Here is a 20423-nt window from a genome sequence, read left to right as displayed (position 1 = left end):
AAAAAAAGAGTTTATTTTATTTTCTGATGTAATTACTCAGTTTAAACAGCTCCGTCACATTTCAGTGTGTGGCAGTGTGCCAGCCTCCGTGTGTTAACTTCAAAAGGTGAAGTTAAAAAGCTGCGGTCCAGCTGTGCCTTTGTTGATTGCTTCTTCATGACAGAACTCAGTGCAACAGCTTTATCTTCAAAAAGGAGTCACTAAAATAGATACAAAATAAAAAAAAAAGGAGTAATTAGATATTAGAAGTAGTAGTAGCAGTAATTAGTACCTGAATTATGAGAATACTTAAGTAATTAAAGGTACGGTGTGTAATGTGTTTCATACAAACACATGAAGTAATAACTCATACATAATTAGATAATTGTACATAATAAAGCCATGTGCTGTCTTTTAGACAGTGAATTATAATGTTACTGGCTTGTGCTCAGTAAAATGCAAGACGTCGACTTGTAATTCTAACTAAACATTTGAACTGCTTTAAATAGGATTTCGGTGGTAAAAGCCCTGCAGTATTTGTGGCGCAAAGAGGTGCCGTCTTAATTGAGTGTGCTTTTAAGATCTTTCTGTTCACTTAAAGCCCACTGAATGCTGAAGTCAGTAGTTATGCTGTCGAGATGGCGGCGTGCCGTTCCGAGTTTGACCGCAGAGATGTGGCCGTGCATAGTGGCAGAACTCTTATGCAGAGAGACACCTGCTGAGAGGCTTGGCTGAGCACAGCAGACGAGGGAGCAGGCTGGGAAATGAACTGTGATGCAGGCCTGGCACACGGAGGCAGGGACAGGATCCAGCAGCTCGCCCAGCGTTCACCCCAACCCCCCACAGCCGCCTGCCCTCTCTGCTAACACCATTAAAGCAGCCAAGGGCACCTGACAGGTGGAAGGGGCGGAAGTGATGGCGTCTGCCCAGAGACAGGGCTTAGAACTCCTGGAAAAGAGAAATTCTAGTCAGCGGCGTCTGGGAAAGAGCGGGCAGTCATGCACAACAACTACATATAGTTTGTATGTGTATGCGTGCATATGTGTGAAAATAAGGGCCCGTGTGCAAGTTCTGATTTACGAAAGGGAAACTTGTGGTTTATCCAAACAGCTATTTTTCATTTGTTTCCTCTGCTTGTTCACAAAGGCCACCACAGTGAATTTTTAGCTAACCAGCACTGATTTTATCAGCCTGAGTTGTACAATCAGCTTGTCAGACGCTTTAACGATGCCAGGGTAAACATTTAATTAGAAAAGCCAACATGAATTTTTAACAATGTCTTGTGCAACAAATGGCCTAACACACTTTAACTGACCAGAGAAGACAACAACACCATAGATGAGATGATAGCCTCTCCTTCGGCTCACAATCAATATGTCACAGTGAGAAGATGTATGGGGGTAATCTCGCTTGCCTAGAGAGCACAGAGAAGCCAGAGACCGTAGGAGGGCTACAGGAGCCACAAGCCTTACTGTATTACATGCACAGCCGCAACCTTTTTAGCATTTCTCCTGCATGTACAGCATCTATCTATGTCTGTATGTGTGTACAGTATCTAACTGTGTGTGTGTGTGTGTGTCCTGCTGCTGAGTGCGTGGACACAGTAATGACAGAGTAGAGAAGACCTTGTAATCCCAGCCCACCACATACTCACACGCAGACTCCCACACACTTTCTATGGTTGCTCACTCATCACCTTCTCTCTGCTGTCATATAAAACTTGATAGCCGTAATTTTCAGTGCGATTAAACCTTTTGCGCACTATATGAGGAGGTTTCAGCAAACGTGTTTGGCTCCGTGCTGCAGTTAATTTTGTTTATTTGTTCCCGCGTGTTTCTGTGCCCCTCTGAACGAATCACGGGCTCGCCCGTGATGGAAGTGCTGCAGTGCCGCTGTGCACTTGCTAGTTATTGTCTGAGCCTGATCTTAGTTTGTATGTGCATAACACATAATTGGTGCTGCACCTTTTAACTCTGTATTTGTACTGATAGATTACAACATTTATTTTGCCAACTGGGAAATCTGTCGGGGTCTGAGTTGGAGCAGCTGTACGCAGGCTGTGTAGTGCGATTTTGTTTATACTGTAGATAATGTTTTATAAAATACTATGTTCACATCCAAAGAGGTTCTTGACTTTGAAATGGAAGCGTTTGTCCTAAAGGGTGATATGCTCTCCCATCCCCTTACGCCTTTACAGTGTTGGACTATGGGTTCCTGAGTCCACCCATGTTTATAACACACAGCTACATCATGGGTTCCTCTTTTTGTGTGAACATCTAAATTGCAAATTGTTTGCACTCCTTGAAACTCCTTGAATTCAGTTTTGTTTGTTTTCAAAGACACGATGACAATCCAAACTGTCCACAAGCATTTGTTGTGATATACTGCAGGTATAAGTCTATTTTTTTGCCGCCTTATTGTCACACTTTACGTACTAAAGCTGACAGAGCACCAGAAGAATGCTGCTCCCTCCTCTCAGTGTGTCACTATGTACAGTGTCAACATATTTTATAAGATATAAAAGATGTTGCAGAACAAGGACATTGGTGTTGGAGCAAAGTTTGTTAACAGCACAAAATATGTTGGCAACAGTTATTACAGTGGAAATTGACAGTAGCTGGCTACAGTTAAAAGCCTGAGAGGCATAGCAACAGTAATTTAGAGACTGCTGATCAAGACCCTGTGATGAGCTAGATAGTGAGTCTGATAGAGGTCTGACTGATTATCTTGTGCTAAAGTTTGGGGACAGGTCAAAATTAGCTCTGTCTGTCAGATGTCGGCCCTAGAAGTCTTTTATTCTTCTACATTGTCAAAATATGGTGATGTCAAGCAGAGGTTGGGGGCTTTCTGCTTCTGCTTTGCTTTGATTCAACAACAGAGGAACAGAGTGGCCTCAAAGACCAAAGCACCTGATATTACAGTAGTGGAAAATGATTTTTACTTTCCTATTCTGAACCTCAAAGATATTCTTGTAAACTATTGTAGGAAGAAGGATATTGCTCAGCGGGGTTGGGGAAATGGTGAAATTTGTCTGGGGACATTTTGAAAGACAAAATGTACACTTTGAACAAACCCTGACCGGCCCGCCCTGTTCAGTGGGTTGTGCTGTAGCCTGGAGTCGCTGAAAATGGTATTTACTGCTACCAGAATACTCCTAGCAGTTTGGACTTTTCAGCGAGTTAATTCCTCTGAAGATACAAATAATTTGTGTTCATTATGTTTTGCAATTTTCTAATTCTGCTACAGTTCAGATCAATATGTGATTCGTAAATTAAAAACACCTTTGACAGCAGATTTACTCTACTCTCTGACTGGAGGGATATGTTTCTTCAGTAATTTATAAGAGTAATAAAGTTCTACTTTATGAGCTGACATGGACTGACTAAATTAAATAACCGACATTGATTGTCGTGCAAAAGGACAAACTCCTTTGCATAAATCCCTGAGGCCAATAAAACATCTCTGCACAGGAAATGTTTGATGTTCTGCTGACCGTTTTGATACCAGCCTACATTTCCGTTCTAGTCACATATTAAGTTGCTGTATCCATATACTGTGTGCTTATCATCATATCATCCTATGAGCATCCTATATCATCCACCCTCTTCTGGCTCAGCACTGAACCTTCACTCAGATTTCATTGATTACCATAATGTCAGCCAACAGGAGTTGCTTGTCATATAAAATCAGCAGTTTCGGGATCTTTAGGAGCCTAAAACCTGCATTTCTGCACATGGATGCTCATTCCTAGCCATGCTTGGCAAGAAGGAAAAAATGGAAAGCAAGGTGTTGACGAAGCTGTTTCAGTGCTGGCAGGAGTCCCACCGCTGCTGGAAAGGCTGACCATATGGTCATCCTGTGATGTGATTTAACATGTCTGCATCCCATACAGAGGCACAGACTGCTGTATTTACTCAAGAATCTCTAGCTTAGCGTACAACGTGTGCATCTTCAGCTTTAACATTTTTGAAACATATATTAATGAAGGAAATGACTTGTTTTATAGTAAACTGTGGTAAATATGTTTATAGGTATTTAAACGTACTACTTATGTGTTAAATCTGCACCAGAGGAGCAGATTGCTGACCAGGCACTTACAGGTGTGGAGAGAACAAAGAGAGGGAGAGAGGGAGTAGCGGGGGTATGGGGAAACAGACAGATGGAAAAAGATGTAGAGATCGTTTGAAACGAGGATCCTGTTGTTGTTCCTCCTTACTGTCTGACTGAGATGAGGATAGCAGTGGGAAAACAGTAATGGTGTGCTCATCTGTCTAGATAATATCAATGACTTTTACACAAAGAAAAAAGGGAGTGAGAGGGATGTAACAGTGGTGGGAAACATACACTAAACCTGTTAAATGTAGAGCTCTGGAGTTACAGTATGTCACATACTTACATATACTTAGTATTATGATACTGTATTTCCTTCACACTGAGATGCAGTAGTGTGGATGCTGTGAAGGTTACCACTGCAACATGAAATTGTAAGTGGGTTTGTGTGTGTGTGTACGTGCGAGTGTTAATCAAGAAAAACTGCTGGTCAAGAGAAGGTCAGAGAGGAGATTGGGTTTTCTGAACTGAGCGAGAACAGTCCCAACAGAAATCTGTGGAAAAGCAAAAAGTGAGATATGGTTCTGCGCAGCACATGGGAGAAGCCCTTCAAAGCTACTTCTTAATCCCCTTCTCTACCCCAGACCTCCTCCCTTCTCCTTCCCTCATTTTAATCTCTGACATTGCATTAACATTTAAATTTTTTACAGCAATTTGAATCTAGTGTATGCCACGACCACCTAGATTTATTCATTCACACTAATTACCGACTGTGGGGTGGGAGTGGATGGTTTAACCTTCTCACAGCTAATTTCTCATGATTTCTCCAAAGCCCCACCGGGGGAAAATATGACCTTTTCCAATTTTATCATCAACAACCCAAACAAAATGGCACTAATCGGGCTAATTCGGTGACACCTTTAAATAGCAGTTAATCCCGTTTCAATTGGTAATGATAGATGACAATAATAAAAACTGATTTGAAAATGCAGCTTTTTGCTTTGAAGTACTGTTGTTTTTTTGTCTTATGTATTCTTTGTCAGTTCGTCAGTGTGTTACATTCACTCAGTTTGAACATCTGAAAGCACTGAACCTGTTGCAGAGATCGTTGTAGATTTTTCCGCTCTATCTGTCTATTCAGCCACACAATCTGGTTTGCTGCCTGTGGCAAAGACAAAATAATGGCAATTTGAGACAAAGGGACCTGTGTGCCCTGGAGAAACATGCTATATTTGACAATTTCACAAAAACAACCCAGGGTAAGTGATAGAAACTGAAGCCACACAGGTGCACGTGGGTTTTATGAATTTTACTGTTACTCATTTCAGTAGTAATAGAATTGGTTGTTAGTCTTAGTGACAGTGTATGACTGAGTAAAACATGACTTACTGCACTGTAAGCAAAACAGTTAATGGAAGTCTGGAAGTAGGAGGTTGTTAAAGCAACTTCAACAGTCCTAAGGGCCGACTGCCCAGATGGAGAACGTCTCGCAACAAGTCCTCCAGACTCAATGCTAAAATAGGTCATTTGTCATTGCCTTCCAAGATGACCCATATGAGCATTTCTGATCTGATATCCCTCTTGGCAGGATGACATCCTTTGCCAGTGTCATCAAAAATTGCTCAAGACTGCTACAAAATGGATTAAAATGCCATCAGAGAACATGTGGTGCCACCTCTGTGGTCGCAGTTGGGTTTAGTAATTAGTAAGGTTTACAGCATGTTGTTTCATGTTTACAGAAATGGTGCTTGTATTCTACCTGTTGCTTTTCAGCGACATCAGTCAGGGGAAAAGGTAAACATAGATTGTTAAGTGCATTTGGGCAAATGGTCAGTGGTTTTGTTTTCTGAAGTGAGCCTCATATTTTCTGACACCTTTCCCCATCTATATTTGTTTTCTCACCCAGGAAGCCACCTACTGTACAGCAACACGGTGATGAGTGTCACTGTGGACTAACAGACTAATCTTTACATGCATGAAAAACAAACAGATGTACAACACCAATTAGGCTGCCAGCTTTTTTCTTTCCTTTGTGTGCAAAGCCCCTTGGCATCTGGTAATTTCTCAGTACTTAATTTTAGTAAAGTTTGCTAAAAGGTCAGCAGTTAATGATGGATTATAGCTAGTTTTAATTAAGTGTGTGTGCGTGTGTGTGTGTATGTGAGATGCGGTTAAAAGGAGATATCCGCACAAATACAGGGTAATTTTCACCATTATTTTTCCTTGACAGGAAATGTTAAATTGTTTGGATCTGTTTGCTCATGCCTTGTGCAGCTCACTGATGCACTCTTTTATACCCCTGACTGGAAAATGATTTAGCTACACAGGATAACAAGTGGTGTTGCCCTGAAGCGATGTCTATTTGTGGTTTCAAAAAGCTTCATATCCTCAGAAGCGCTAAAGTCAATCAAATCTAATGCCACTATGGGTCCAAAACAATGTATTCAGACCTTTTCACAACTTAATTTCTTTCGGAAGAGGAGCCAAATCTGACTAATTAGAAGGATGCTGCTTTTGGAGCTGCTCACTCCAGTTTTGCTTTCTAATTTCAGTTTTGTCTGACAGTGGTGCAGCTCATGTGGGTGGTGTAAATGCCTGGCAGCTCACATTCAACATGCAAAAAGAAAATACTGCACATATTTATTATAAGAGGAGAACATTGCTGTCACACTGTAAGATGGTACAAACATTTTTGTCATGCTGTGGATTAAATCCTTAAGGATAAGATTAACATGTACAAGCACAGGTCCACATCCTGTTTGAAATAACAGATGGGATTTAGTCGGCGATACACATGTACAGGATGGATTTCATAGGGATTAGCATGGTATTGTTTCATTTATAGAATAGGATTTAACTGACCATTTATTAAGTGCCAACACATCCCCCATTATGTAATATAGTGTGCTTTAAATTAGTACGCCAGTAAAACTACCTCAATACAGTGTTACCCATCCATCTGCCAGAAGAGTCAAACTAACATTTCCACATATTATTTGCTGCAGGGTTGTTTTTTTTTATTGTACAGTATGTGTGGTGCAGGCTGCTGCTGGCGTCTTCCACCCCTGAGTGCTGTGAAGCTGATTTATAAGAGGGAGGGGCCCATGAGCTGCAATCAGCGCATTTCCATCAGCGTTATTGCTGCCTGACAATATCCAGCTGTCCCTGATGTGCCACAGAGGTTTGATGGTGAGCTCCTTCTCAGCTCTGCCGTTTTACTGCAGCGCTCACTGAGTTGAAAACATACACGTGTACTTGTCCACATAGTCACACATGTTGAGATGCGTGCTCCCACTCACACAGAATCTCCAAGTAAAACACATGATATCTGTATCACTCCTTGGGATGAAATCTGTGATCATGTTACATACATCAAAATTAGTTGAATGTATTAATGTACTATATATAGAAAGTGGGAAATACTGAAATAGCGTTATAGTTTTAGTGCATGTAAAAAACATTCACACCTCTACAGTACATATGTCATTCCCACACTTTCCTGACTAATGATTGTTGCATGCAGTCTCTCATTTTATAATGCACACCAGACAATCTCTTTTCTCAAAATTCACTTTGCGAGTAGCACATGAAAGTTACAAGCCGTTTGAGGCAAGGCACTTAGAAGAGGCTTCTCTGGTGAAATGAGTTTTACCAGATGACGCCCTGTTCAAAGTGAGAGCGTACACAATCAAAGGATCGGTGTTGTGCTTCATCAGTGCGGCCTCTCCCTGCACTTTTCCTGATGTCTTCTCACCAGCTGCTCCCTCTAACTTGTGATATAATGACATTGTACTATAGCCCGATGAATTGTGAACCCAGCTGGCTAAATCTGATTTTGCGCTTACAACAGCTGGGATGCTGCATGCAGTGGGCACCCACCATGCTGCTGAGGCAACGCACCAAAACAAACTCACATCATTCTTCTTGTGTGAGTAACTAGTGATAACAACATGATCAAGTGATTAAATGACACAGTTTGTCCAGAGGAAAGGAAAACGTGCTCTTGTCTAAATAGGACAAAACCTCGACAAGCACATTTGGTGCCATCTCAGCTTGCTGATGCTGCTCTGTGTAAAAAGGTACAAATTAAACTCTGATAGTTAATAATACTAATCTTAAATCTATGTACTGTGTATTTGAGTGCAGTCTTGTTAAGAGAGTATGAAACTGAAAACTCTGATACGTTCACACGTACCATTGAAATGAGCTGTAAATACTGTAAAGACAGAATATTGTTATCTAAATTAAAAGAGTTTATTCTCTGCTGTATTTAATATCCTAACATTTTAACACTAGAGTCTTTCTGGCACTGACACAAGTGGCCACTTATCCAGTAGCTCTTTCTGTTTGTTCCCGTTTTTATTGTCGTTTATTGTCTTTTTTTTTCATCTTGCAATTTATCCCATAGATTTAACATATCTTTCTTTTCTTTCTAACCTTTATAGTAGCTTTTTAAGTACATTATGTCAACATTAAGCGCAAAGTATAGCTAAGATTAATAGGAATATGCAAATTATGTTTCTGTACATTTCAAGGCTTAACAATATGAATGTTTGACCTGCTATTAGTGCTGAGAGATAGAGCAGTTGACTGAAATTATCAATTCAGTGCTAGTGGGTCTAGAAATATAAATAGTGAGTGTATTATTACATTTTTTCATCATTATCACTTCACTGAGAGCCAGTCACTGTGTAACTATATCAGAAATATTTGTGAAACATGCCAAATAAATGCACAATAATATTTTACATAAACATTATGTATCACAGAATTTATTATAGTAGGAATACATAAGTCATCAATTTAAAATCTAATGTTCTGTGATGGTCTTTCTCCTCTAATTTCTTTTTAGGACCTAAGCTCAAGGCTGTAGATGACTGGTGAGCAGAGAGTGTGGCCACACAGAGAAAATAACCATTTCTAATATCTTAACTTAACCATGGTTAAATCCTGTTCTCTTGGCAATTTCATTTTTAGACAGAGCGTGAAATGAAAAATTTGTTTTTCCGGTCTGGCAAGCTGACAGTGCAGACACTTATTGATTTTGCCTGTTTAATGCATTCAAGATATAATACTATGTGTCTATTCGGCTGAGGAACCTGTCTATCTTTGTCTTATCAAGCATAACTAACAGCTTACATTTCATTTGGAGCATTGTTGTCACAGTTGGATGACGGTCATCTACGTAAATTAAGTGCCAATCCCTGTGTGCATTCTGCAATTATATGTAACATTTGACATTACAGCGTTCATGTATTGTCCTATTATCGTCCCATTTACATTGTTGCATTTGAACTATATTTAAATCCCAATGATGAGAACAGGCATGGAAGCAAACAGGTTTAAGCAGATGTAATTCAAGTCCATTGAGATCAAAAACAACAAACAGAACTCTGTGTAATTTGGCAGCCATTTAAGGCAATGGGCTTTAACCATAGGGGGAAAATGGTGGTAATTGAAATGCAGTGTCATTTGGCAAACTGCTGATGTGAGACAAGTAATAAATGAAAAATCAAACAGTTCTTAACATCTTCCTCTCGCTGCTGTTTTCTCTCTTGTTATCATCCATGAGACAGGTATTGCGTTGTGGCCTCCCAGAGGAAACCTTGTTTAACAGTGAAGACACTATTTCCTTATTCTCAAATGGGGCCACGCAGATCACAGTCTAATCAGATTTAAATGGATGTGAAATGAACCAGTGGAAACACAATATCAATCCTGCTCCTTTCTTTCCACTAAAATACCACATAAACGCTGCTCTGGTAGCAGCACTTGACTGTTAAAACGTCTAAACCACTCATATTCTACACACTTTAATGGGTTTGTAGAGATAGCCGCTGCTATCTTGCGCCAGCTACCGCGTGAGATTGGTTTGTGCATTTTCATTCTTGACTTGTCCATGTTTTATGTTTAAGATAGAGAGACAATGTAAGCAGACCCTTTATGTTTGAGTCACGCTCAAATATTATTTTCCCCTGCATCTTTAGAAATCAGATTCCCAATCCTTTTTGACTGATTGATTATCCATGTTACATCCTTATAACCTCAGTGATAGAAGAGTGGAAATGATAGAGCCTGTTGTGGGAGGGTAATTCCAGTCACAGCCTCTGGGCTTCCTTATGCCTACTGGAAGTGGAGCCACACCCATCAGTATAAACAGAGATCCAATACTGTCTAGTTGTGTCCTTAAATTGTGCTTGTTGGCTCCACACCCGTGCCTTTTTTGTCCTGGTGATTGATTGTTGGTTGATTTGTAAGATGTACCTGCATGGACTGTTTACATTTTAATTTAACTTTAAAATGCAGGACTTTCAATCAGAGTCCACTGTTTCCTTTCTCTAAACTAAAAAATAAGTGGAGTTTTTGAGGAGATCTTCTGCTTGGTACACTATTGTAACCATGACAATGAGCACATGATAACTACATGCTAAGCCAATGATAACGACCCACTGAGCTGAGTAGGAGGTGGAGTAGACCTCTACTAACCCATTAAACAACCATTAAAGGGGTTGATAACATTTAAAGTGGATGAATAGTTAGGGTTTTAGCTGATGTTGCCATTCAAAGTCACTCACACCGTAAGAATCCACAGTTTGTTCATCAGCCAGTTATGAGCGGAGGTTTCTGCCCTCTCTTCACGTTGAATATCGTAACTTACACTTTGAGAAGAGGATGTTTTTAATCACAGACGTATTAGCAGGGGGCTTTCTAAATACCTCAGGCGTTTGAAAAGAAACCCTACAGCACACTCTGTTTGTTGTTTGTGCCCAATTCATACTCGGCGTCAGTGGAAGATTGGCTCACAGGGGCGGATTGCAAACATTTGAATTAACACAGCAAAACTATTAAAAATGGATGCTCTGTATAAACGCATGACCTATATTTTCGACGCAAATAAATAAATAAACAGGGGGTTTAGGGGGGAGGATGCAAATCTTTAGAAGTGGGACACAGGATGAGCTAATGACGTTATAAGAATAAAGACTTTGGATTTCACACTGCAAGCGTAATGGAGACCAATCCTGTCTCACTCATTCGCTCACCCCCTCCTTCCACCCTTGCCTTATAATCAGTCCATCCCACAGTGCCCCCTGCAATATCTGTCCCAGCAAGGCTGTGTTTGAATTGGCCTCTCCCAGTTCAAGTGTGTATTGTGACTCACCTCTCTCTGTGCACTTCAGGAGAGCACAGAGAACCCATTGGCTTTCATGTACTTGGTAGTGGTGTATTTTTTTCAAGAGCCAGGACATAGACACATGGTGCTTTTGGGAGTCTTTGTCTTTTTGACGGGGATGTGGACTTTTGCCTTCATTCTGTCCCCAGACCGTGTCTGTCTGTCATCTTTTTTCTTCCCCTCTCTGTCTCCCTACCTCACTCCGTCTGCCTCCCTCTGTAGTCAGTAGATTTCTTCACTCTGCCATTCAGACAGTGTCGTGGCATGTGGCAGCGAGAATAAAGGCCACTGGTTTCTCTCACTCCATGATGAACTGTTGTTGTCTAGCAGGAGCAGCCTCCAACATTCACACTGAGGGAAAAATAGTGAAAAACAAACCCATCAACCATCAGCAGCAGCTGATTTGTGTGAAACTTTCGCATGCTGAGTTGTCTGGTCTGTGCTGCGGTCGTCAGTCATGTAACGAGAACTAAAACCAGAAGACCTGGCTGTTTGGAAGAAGACTAAAGGGGTTCTGAGTCAAGGCATTAACATCAATTTGTCATCTAGATCCTGCTCATGAAAAGGTCACCTTGTTATCTCTCACACGCTCTCATGTGGCATTAGTTTTCTTCTTGAAATCTGTCTATAGACCACTGAACCAAGGCCGTAACATTGACCCTCTCTCTATGATGGGAGAGTAACCTTTTACCTTATGTTTTCTGCAAAGGCCATCCTGTCTCTGAAGCAACTCATAAACCAGTGTTTCTTACTCTCTGTGTGTATGTGCTCGTGTGTATCAATTTATGCAGTATCAGTTGGTGTGTGTGTGTGTGTGTGTGTGTGTGTGTGTGCGTGTGTGTCTCAGGCAAGGCTTTTGGCTGTTTATATGAAGCAGAAGAGTGTATCCATGCTGAAATGACTAATTGGGAAATATAGTGTACAACCTCATTTGATGCACCAAGCAACGTATTCCCTTTGCATGAATAACTGCAGGTTTATGCCCTAAATACAAGATTTGTGTGCAGTTCCTTACAAAACTTTAGCAAGTATATCGTTGATCCTTTAACCGGGGCTAGATTATGAGAATCTATAACGCTATGCTTCTTTTTTTTTGTGTGTGTGTTTTCTATCCTATCTTCTGCACCTCGGCTCTGACTACTGCCACGAGCTTGGCATTAAAGGGCCATTAAAGAGTCTTCATGTTAATGAACTTGACAGCAAAGCCAAGGCGTGGTGATACGGGTGGACATGCAAATCAATATTTCACATCATCAACCACTGGTTGGTGGAGCATAAGGACAGGATGACTAGGTGCAGCCAATAGTGTCAGTGATTTAGACCGCAAGAGTAGCCAAGAAAATTCATTTAGGGCTTAGTGGTTGCATCTTACACTTGTACAATAGGTATTGTAGAGGTAATCAAGCCAGGTGTCATCAGGGAGCCTTTCTTCTTGTTTCAGTACTCAGTCTGTTATTCTGCTTCCTTCACAGTTCACATGAAGACATGTTGATCGTTCTGAAATGACATCTGCGCTTTGTTTATCTCCCCATACATGATATAACTGTTTGCAGTCTTGTTATAGACAGGAAGAATCAGTAATGTAAGCAAAGCAGATAGAAGACATATGGAAGCAAAGACAATCCCTTCGCTCGTGGAACAGTACCATTTAGAGCTAAAGACCAACACTAGCAGAGCTGATGCAGCTTGGCAGCCCTACGAACAGCAAACATGTCATTCAGTTGTAAATTGTGTTACACACAAGGTCACCTTGAGTAAAGGTTGGGAAGGAGGAGGAAATGAGCTGCGGGTGTAATTCATCTCATGGTGACAGAGACGTAGCACTTGGTGGAAATCAAAACACACTGATAAGAAACTCAAACATAGCACAGATGTCTGTATTTATGAGCATAATAAACTCTGCATCTAAGCACTGTAAGGTCTGTGTTTATTATTCTAAATTCAACTTCTCATTGCATCACTATTAAAAGTCTCATCACATAATAAGGTTAAACAGTTTTCCACCAATGTAAACATCACAGTAATTTATGCAGATGCAGCACTGTACTCCATGTCATCCAGGACATGTCACTGCATGTATCTTCTTATTAGCCCTGCTAAATCTCCGTCCTTGTGTGACTTTCAACTCCAAGCCATGCTCCCTCAAGAATACATGTCTTAGCATAATACAGGCAGCTCGGGAGTCATTGAGCTGTGACCCCCCCTACTCTGATAGACAGGCACTGCCAGGCAAGGAATCCCCCCCTCCCCCAAAACCAGCTTGTTGCCAGCACAGTGCCAACTCTGTGCTTCTCCTCCTTTGGCACCCTTGACTGTTGCCTCCATCTCATTCACACCTCCCCTCCCCCTCAAATCACAGAGGAAAGAGTGAGCCAGTACACGGTTCACATTGAATTCAACCACCATTACTTTTAACAATGGTAGAATTGGTGTGCAAGGGAACAGCAGCTGTTACCAAAGTGAGTTACTCACTTTTTTTTTTTTTTTATTATCTTCCAATATCACCTTTCCCTTTTCCCTAATCTGCCAGATATGGGAAGACAGACAAGGTCAAATCGCTCCCCACAGTCCCCAGCTGGCACTAACCCCAGCGACAGTGGTGGGTAGTCAGTGAGAGGGAGACTTTTTCATGCTTGATGCACAATTTGTTCTGTGTTTACTTTCCTGTCCATTTGCATCACTGACAGTAGACCTGAGCGACATCAACATGAAGCCACTGTCACTGAATGCATTTCTTTTCACTGGCTAGTCTGGAAATCCTCCCTGAAATTCAGCTCATGAAGCAGAAGCGCCTGTTCTCATATGACACGTGTGCAGTGCAAGCTGTACACACTGTTTTTTTAACTTAACATCTTAATAGTTCAAACATCAAACTTTAACTGCAACATGCAACACTCACCCCCCAAAAAAACACAACTTGATGTCAACCCTTGATTTTATCAGGTTGCTCCTGAACTCAAGTCTTATGTATCACTATACATTAGAATAGATGACCACACATATCTCTTAATTATGTTTCCCAAGTTGTTACCCCCTGTCATTCTCCAAACATCCCTTGTACATGTACTAATATGTGCTACACAAGAATTCCAATGCAAAAATGCATTGCATAGATAATCTCTGATTAATCTGATGTGTTACTGTGTGACTGCTATTCTTCTGGTCAGGCTGTTTCCACAGCTTTCAGTCCTTATGCTAAGTTAACTCTTCTGGCAGTAGCTTTATATTTAACAGAGATATATTAATCTTGGCATCTAACTGTTGTAAGAAACCATACAGCATTGCCTAAAATAAGAAAACACTATTTCTTTAACTCTAAAACCCAAGAACAACTGACCCAGAGCAGTTAGTATCACTTCACTAAACTATTTTGACCCAGATGTTCTGAGACCACTGTGGGGATATGGTTGCACGTGTATAGTGAGTTGCATCTTTTCACCTGTGAAATGCTCCAGTACAATCGGAGCATAGTAAAACACACTGTTCAAACTTTGCATTCCTATGACACTCCACATAGTTCTGGTCCTCACATGCGTCACTAAAGTAAACCAGTTAAAGCAGTATATGTAACCCGGAGCAGATTATCAAGATATAGAACTGTTAAATTGGCTTATTGAAGATGTGTGTTCTCACACTAAGTGCTTAGAAGAGAAGCTCTCACCTAGTGATTTCAATCAGTTTGTTTACGGGTTCATAATGCTTCGACATATTTTGTTAATTTAAATATATAACTTGAATATGTTGGATAGTTAAATAAGCTTATTAGATACTCAGATATGCTACTGGATCTATAATATGTATTACATAAGCACAACAGGGTTCCTCAACCCTGCCACGTATAGTTGCTCCTGATGATGAACAGAGTGACCTGATTTCCAGTATCTCCAGAGACATCTGTGCAGATGAAGGAGCACAGTGCATCAGGCCTCCATTTCCCTTCTTCTACAACCTGTCATGGAATCAATCCTGCCTTTAGATCTGCTCTCCATAGGGAATGACTCAGGGAAGGTGCAGTGGTTTAACCTTCTGTGTCTTTCTCTCTCTTTCCATTTCTATCTGTGAGTGTATCTAACCATTCCTCCTTTTATTTTGTCATCCTTTACCTTTTTCTTCTTCCCCCTCGGAGATTAGCTCACTTTCTCTTTCCTCTCCCCTTATGCTGACTTTTTTTTCCTTGTTTCTCTCTGTCTCTTTTTATCTCTCCTTGTCTCCCCCCCTCTCCACCTCCCTGTCTTGGTAGTGCTGCAGTTCTCAGAGCTGAGGGACTATGATTAGGACAGAAGAGAACTGGCTGTAAGACAGAGACAAACTCAGAACTAGGTCATCATTGTTCCTGTGTGAGGACCCGCTCTGCAGATGAAAAGCTTGAAGACAAGAGGAGCAAGCGATGCTCAATACAGCACCGGGAGCCCTAGACATTTCTGGGCTACAGAAATACTCATGCAAAGGAAGAATCGGAACTGCAACACAGAATTTATGTAATAAGAATGAATAAAACATGTTGCTGGCCCGTTTTTCTCTCTGTCTCTTTTCAACTAACTTTTCAAGTTAGTAATCAGTTAGTGACAGAGATGCAGCACAATCACAGAGCAGTGCAGTGGTCATGAAACACGAGCATGGTTGTCACAGGGTAATAGTATGTTGACATAGATCATAATTTTTTTCCTGGTCTCGCGCTCTGTCTCTCTTTCTTGTCTCCTCTGCAGTCATCTCTCTTTCTGTCTTCCAGCCCTTTAGCAGAGTCTCTGACAAGGTCTGTCCCACTGGCCAACCATTCAGCACTCATCATGCGCATCATTTCCTCTCATCGTTCCCCCTGGTGTGTGTCTTCCATTTTCTCTGGACTGTTCACTTGCCATCATCCACTCCCCATAAACTCTTTTATTTTTACTTTTTATTTCTGTGAATGTGTATTTGTACCCCAGTGTATAGTATAGCCCTAGATAATATATGTCAATATTAAAACAACATATTAATGCCAGAGGAAATAGTTTTGCCTTGTTAACGCTGCTCTCAGTTCAAAAGGAAAGAAAACCACCGCAACAACAACAAAAAAGTCAATAAGAGCAAAGAAAATCTAAAGATTAGTTCAGGTTAGAGTACATGTTACCTGTGTCTACATGTTGGTTAAGTGTGTATTTGTGTATTAGCATTCTTATACATAATGTTATCTCACCAAAGCCATTAACTTTACTTCACTGGTTCTTCATTTGTTCATCATCGTACATCCTGTGTTCAAAGCAACAAGTGAACCATGAATTTCTGCTGTGGTGTGAATTATACTGTCTGTTGCATTTAGTGAGTTCTACACTGAATATTATGTAAAAACAGGGGTCAAACAGCATCGACTGCACTCTTCGCTCTACCACTACAGGTCTTTAAAATAAACTAGTACAGCATCAGAATCAGAATGAATGCTGCTTGTCAGTGGCAGAGATGCTCCACAGTCCTAGTCATCCTTTCTCAGTTCCCACAAACATAGCATCAAATGCATTCACATATTGCGTTTTCCTCAGCATGATACATTTGATGTCTTTCGCTTGTGTTGAACCTCTTTCGCAAAACGAAATCAGCGGCGCCTTGGCCTACTTTCCAAACCATCGAGGAGCAAATAATCAGCCCGAGCTGAGGATTTGCCTGGCAGTCTCTCAAATCTGGATGCTTGTGAGACATCCTTTTCTGCAAGTGTTGGGTTCCACTGAGAGACTTTAAAGAGTGTTCTTGTAGCTGACAGGAATATTACTGAGGCTTCTAGTGCCATCTAGAGTGTAATTGCAGGTGGTTCACGGAGGAGAACTGTGAGGTTAGAGGGAAAATTGTAAGTAGTATCTATTGAGTTTGAGCAAACAACGTATTTGTTCACTTATTATAGGTCCCAAATTAGTCACGCATCATTTCCCCGTGTCGTTATTTATTTAACAAGTCCTGAAATATAATGATTACACTAGTTACTCCAGCACAAGACATGATTTTGGACTTATCTGTTTGTGGACTCTCTGTTTCTTTCTGTTGCCTTCCCGCCTCCTTCCTTGACAAGCCTACTCCTAACTGCACAGATGTGATGCCAGAGCAGTTCCCAGCACCAGAAAATGCCTGAAGGTTTATAAAAGACCTGCTTGTTGTCCAGAGTGTGGGAAGATTTTTCTTTTTATTATATAGTCAACCCAACACCTGCTACCAGAAACAAAAGTGAAAACCAAGCATCATCACAAGCTTAAAACTCTTTTGATGTATTTTATCTGATTTCCTCCTCTTTGTAGTCATTATGCTTCTACCACACAATTCAAAATATCCCAGTCACTCATTGCTGATTGTGTTCCACAATGATTTTTCTAATCACCATTTTCATCTTGCTTTAATTAAACCTTTTATTGAACAGAGACATGGGCCATTATACTCTCTATATTTCAGAGAGAATGGATTGGAGCATGACTAATACCTTTCGCTGACCTTTCTCAATCACTGCCTGCTGGCGAGGCTATGCAGCGCAATTTCACCAACATATTTATCTCATCCTAAGCACACCTCAAACTTAATCTTAACAGCCTTCTTATTAGCCTTTTAATTGAGCAGCGTGTCTCTCAGCAGCTTTTGAAAAGTAGCCCTATGTCACACTCAGCCTATGCGCATTTATCTGCGGTTGTTAAACCCACGTTAACCTCGATGGTTAGTCATCCATCATGTATGTTCTCCCCATTTTATTCTTAATCTGTGACATAGTAAATAACCAGCTGAATGAAAAATGTATGTAATGTTTTTACATTCAAAACCATAGTACCACGCAGTCAATACAATCCAACCTTTTGAGTTTGTGACTGAAAACGCAGATTTATTCTGAAAACAGCCATCGATACAGTTTTAAATGATGAAACTGAAACTCGAAACATTTTATTTTACTGCATTTTATATTGATGTTAATCCTAAATCAACTTACTGGAACTGACGTAAGAGTAGTGAAACAAATTTGATACCTTTCTACCCCATTGCACAAACTTGTGAATATCTGATACAGTGAAGTAGGTTGTTTAACAGTGTTGCAGGTCGGCTGCAGACGGACATCATAGTTAGAAAAATAAATATATCGTAGGATTGAATCACTGATTACTGATTGACTGAGTGCGAAGGATGAATTATTAGGATGTTCCAGACATGGAAGATAAGTGTTATTCATATCCCACTCTCTGTGGATAATAGCATATAATCAGAATCACTTCATAATCAGCCCCAAGAGGCATTCTCATTTTACACAAAAGACAATGGTGAGAAGTAGGTGAGATGGCCAGTAGATGGCAGTACTTCCTCATCGTGGCTGGAAACCCATGGTAATATATCAGGGACAAAGGTCAGATAACACAGCAGTGTTGACCAGGGGAGGATCAACACGTAAATATCTCTTGGGACTCTCTCAAGTGCCTAGTGCGACTACTTTTGTGTGAGATTTGCCAGAGGAAAAGGCAGTAGTCCCATTTCCACCTTAGCAAAATGAAATCAGAAGCTCCTGGGATTTGGCTCTGACCTCTCTGGCCCTCACTGCTGCTGAGTGATTACTGAAATCTAAGCAGCTAGAAGGTGTAGGGCTGTATTAACTGCACAATGCTTCACACTGAAGCAACGTGAAAACATAAAATGAGAGACGATTCACGTCTTAATAACGATAACTAGAACTATTTTCACTCTCTGCCTAATTTACTGTAATTTCTCAAGTGGAGTAGGCACTCAAAGGAATTATTATAAACACAGGAATAAACAAATCTTTATCCAGTACAGTATTATAAATGGCTAAATGTCAGTCTTGTTTGTTTAGTGGACAGGAATTCCTTTGGTTCGCTTCAGACCTGCATGCATTTTATTGGCTTGTGTAGGATTTGGGCAGGAAACCAGAGCTAATGCCCCCTCTCCCACTTCAAAGGGATGCCAGGCACCCTTAAATGTCATGGGGTGGTTAGAGAGTTGAAGGAGGTGGGAGAGAGGGGGATTGAGGAGTAAAAAGCCGAGGCTCGCAGGGTGAAAAAGAGAAGCCCAGCCACTCCGGGCTCACCTCGGAGCTTATCAGTGTGTGCTGGACGTAGCTGTACCAAAGCTGCTAAAGCAAACCAGATGCAACGTGGACTGCTCTGTGCCACTATGTGTCAGGTACGGCCTGGGTCAACCTGAGGTGCTTTGGTTGTATAGGAGGAGGCCTCTCTAAAATTCAAACTCACTACAGATGTTCCTTACTAGAATACAGTACGATAGGATCCTGCACTTCATCCTCTGGACATAACAGCATCCTTCAAAAGTCTTGCAGCTTTCATGGTGTCACTTCAGTTACCCGCCTCATTGTATTTCTTCTGCGTTTTCGATTGACAACTTGCAGTGGTTTATAGCTGGAGTATCAAAGCCCTTGAGTGTGTGTGTTCTTGGGGTGGGTTGGTCACTGGGAATCCCACAGTGCCTTTCTACTCTTGCCAGCAGCAGTGTTTATTGGATTTTGTCTCATTTTCTCCAGTGTTAATTTATTTCCATCAAGGCAGCCATGACACATTCTCTCCTCTGCCTTCTGTCTTTATGTGGCTTGACTTCACTGAGCTTTGAATTTCTCTGCCTGTCTTTCTGTGCTGAATGGAAGAATAGATTGAACTGACATCAGTTCCTTCTGCATGATTAATTTGACAATGACATTATCACAATTGTCAATTTCTCTCCCGCTCTTCCTGTCCATGTCACTCACTCACTCTCTCCCTCAGCCTCCCAATAAATCTGTATGTGTCTACATCCTGCTATTGCAGTGTTTTGTCATAACTTTTAACTATATTGTTAGATTTCCTCAGATATGTCATTGGGTGTCATCTGTGTAAGTGGGTGAATGAACATGTTGTGGCTTGGTAAACTTCAGCTTCTCATGTCTGTGACTAAGTCTCTCAAATCCCCAGCTTTCTTGTATCACACTCCTCCTTCTCTGTGGGCCTGTTTGGCAAACAGAAAATACCATCTCTCTCATCATCTGGATTATATGGAGCTCATTTGCCTTTGATTGCAAAACCATTAACACACAAATCTATTGGTGACTGACCTGCAACCTTTCTCATCCAACTGACAAGCAAAACTGGTCTCATCACTTTTCCTCTCAGGCTCTTTGGACACCAAGGGTCTGGGTCAGGGTTTGGTAGTGTTTGTGCTGTCTTTCTGTCAGGCTTGCATGATCCACTGCCACTTAACGAGGGAGAACAAGGCTGAGAAA

The sequence above is a fragment of the Anabas testudineus genome, chromosome 15 (assembly GCF_900324465.2).
Source record: "Anabas testudineus chromosome 15, fAnaTes1.2, whole genome shotgun sequence".
NCBI lineage: Eukaryota > Metazoa > Chordata > Actinopteri > Anabantiformes > Anabantidae > Anabas > Anabas testudineus.
This window is presented reverse-complemented; position numbering follows the sequence as displayed.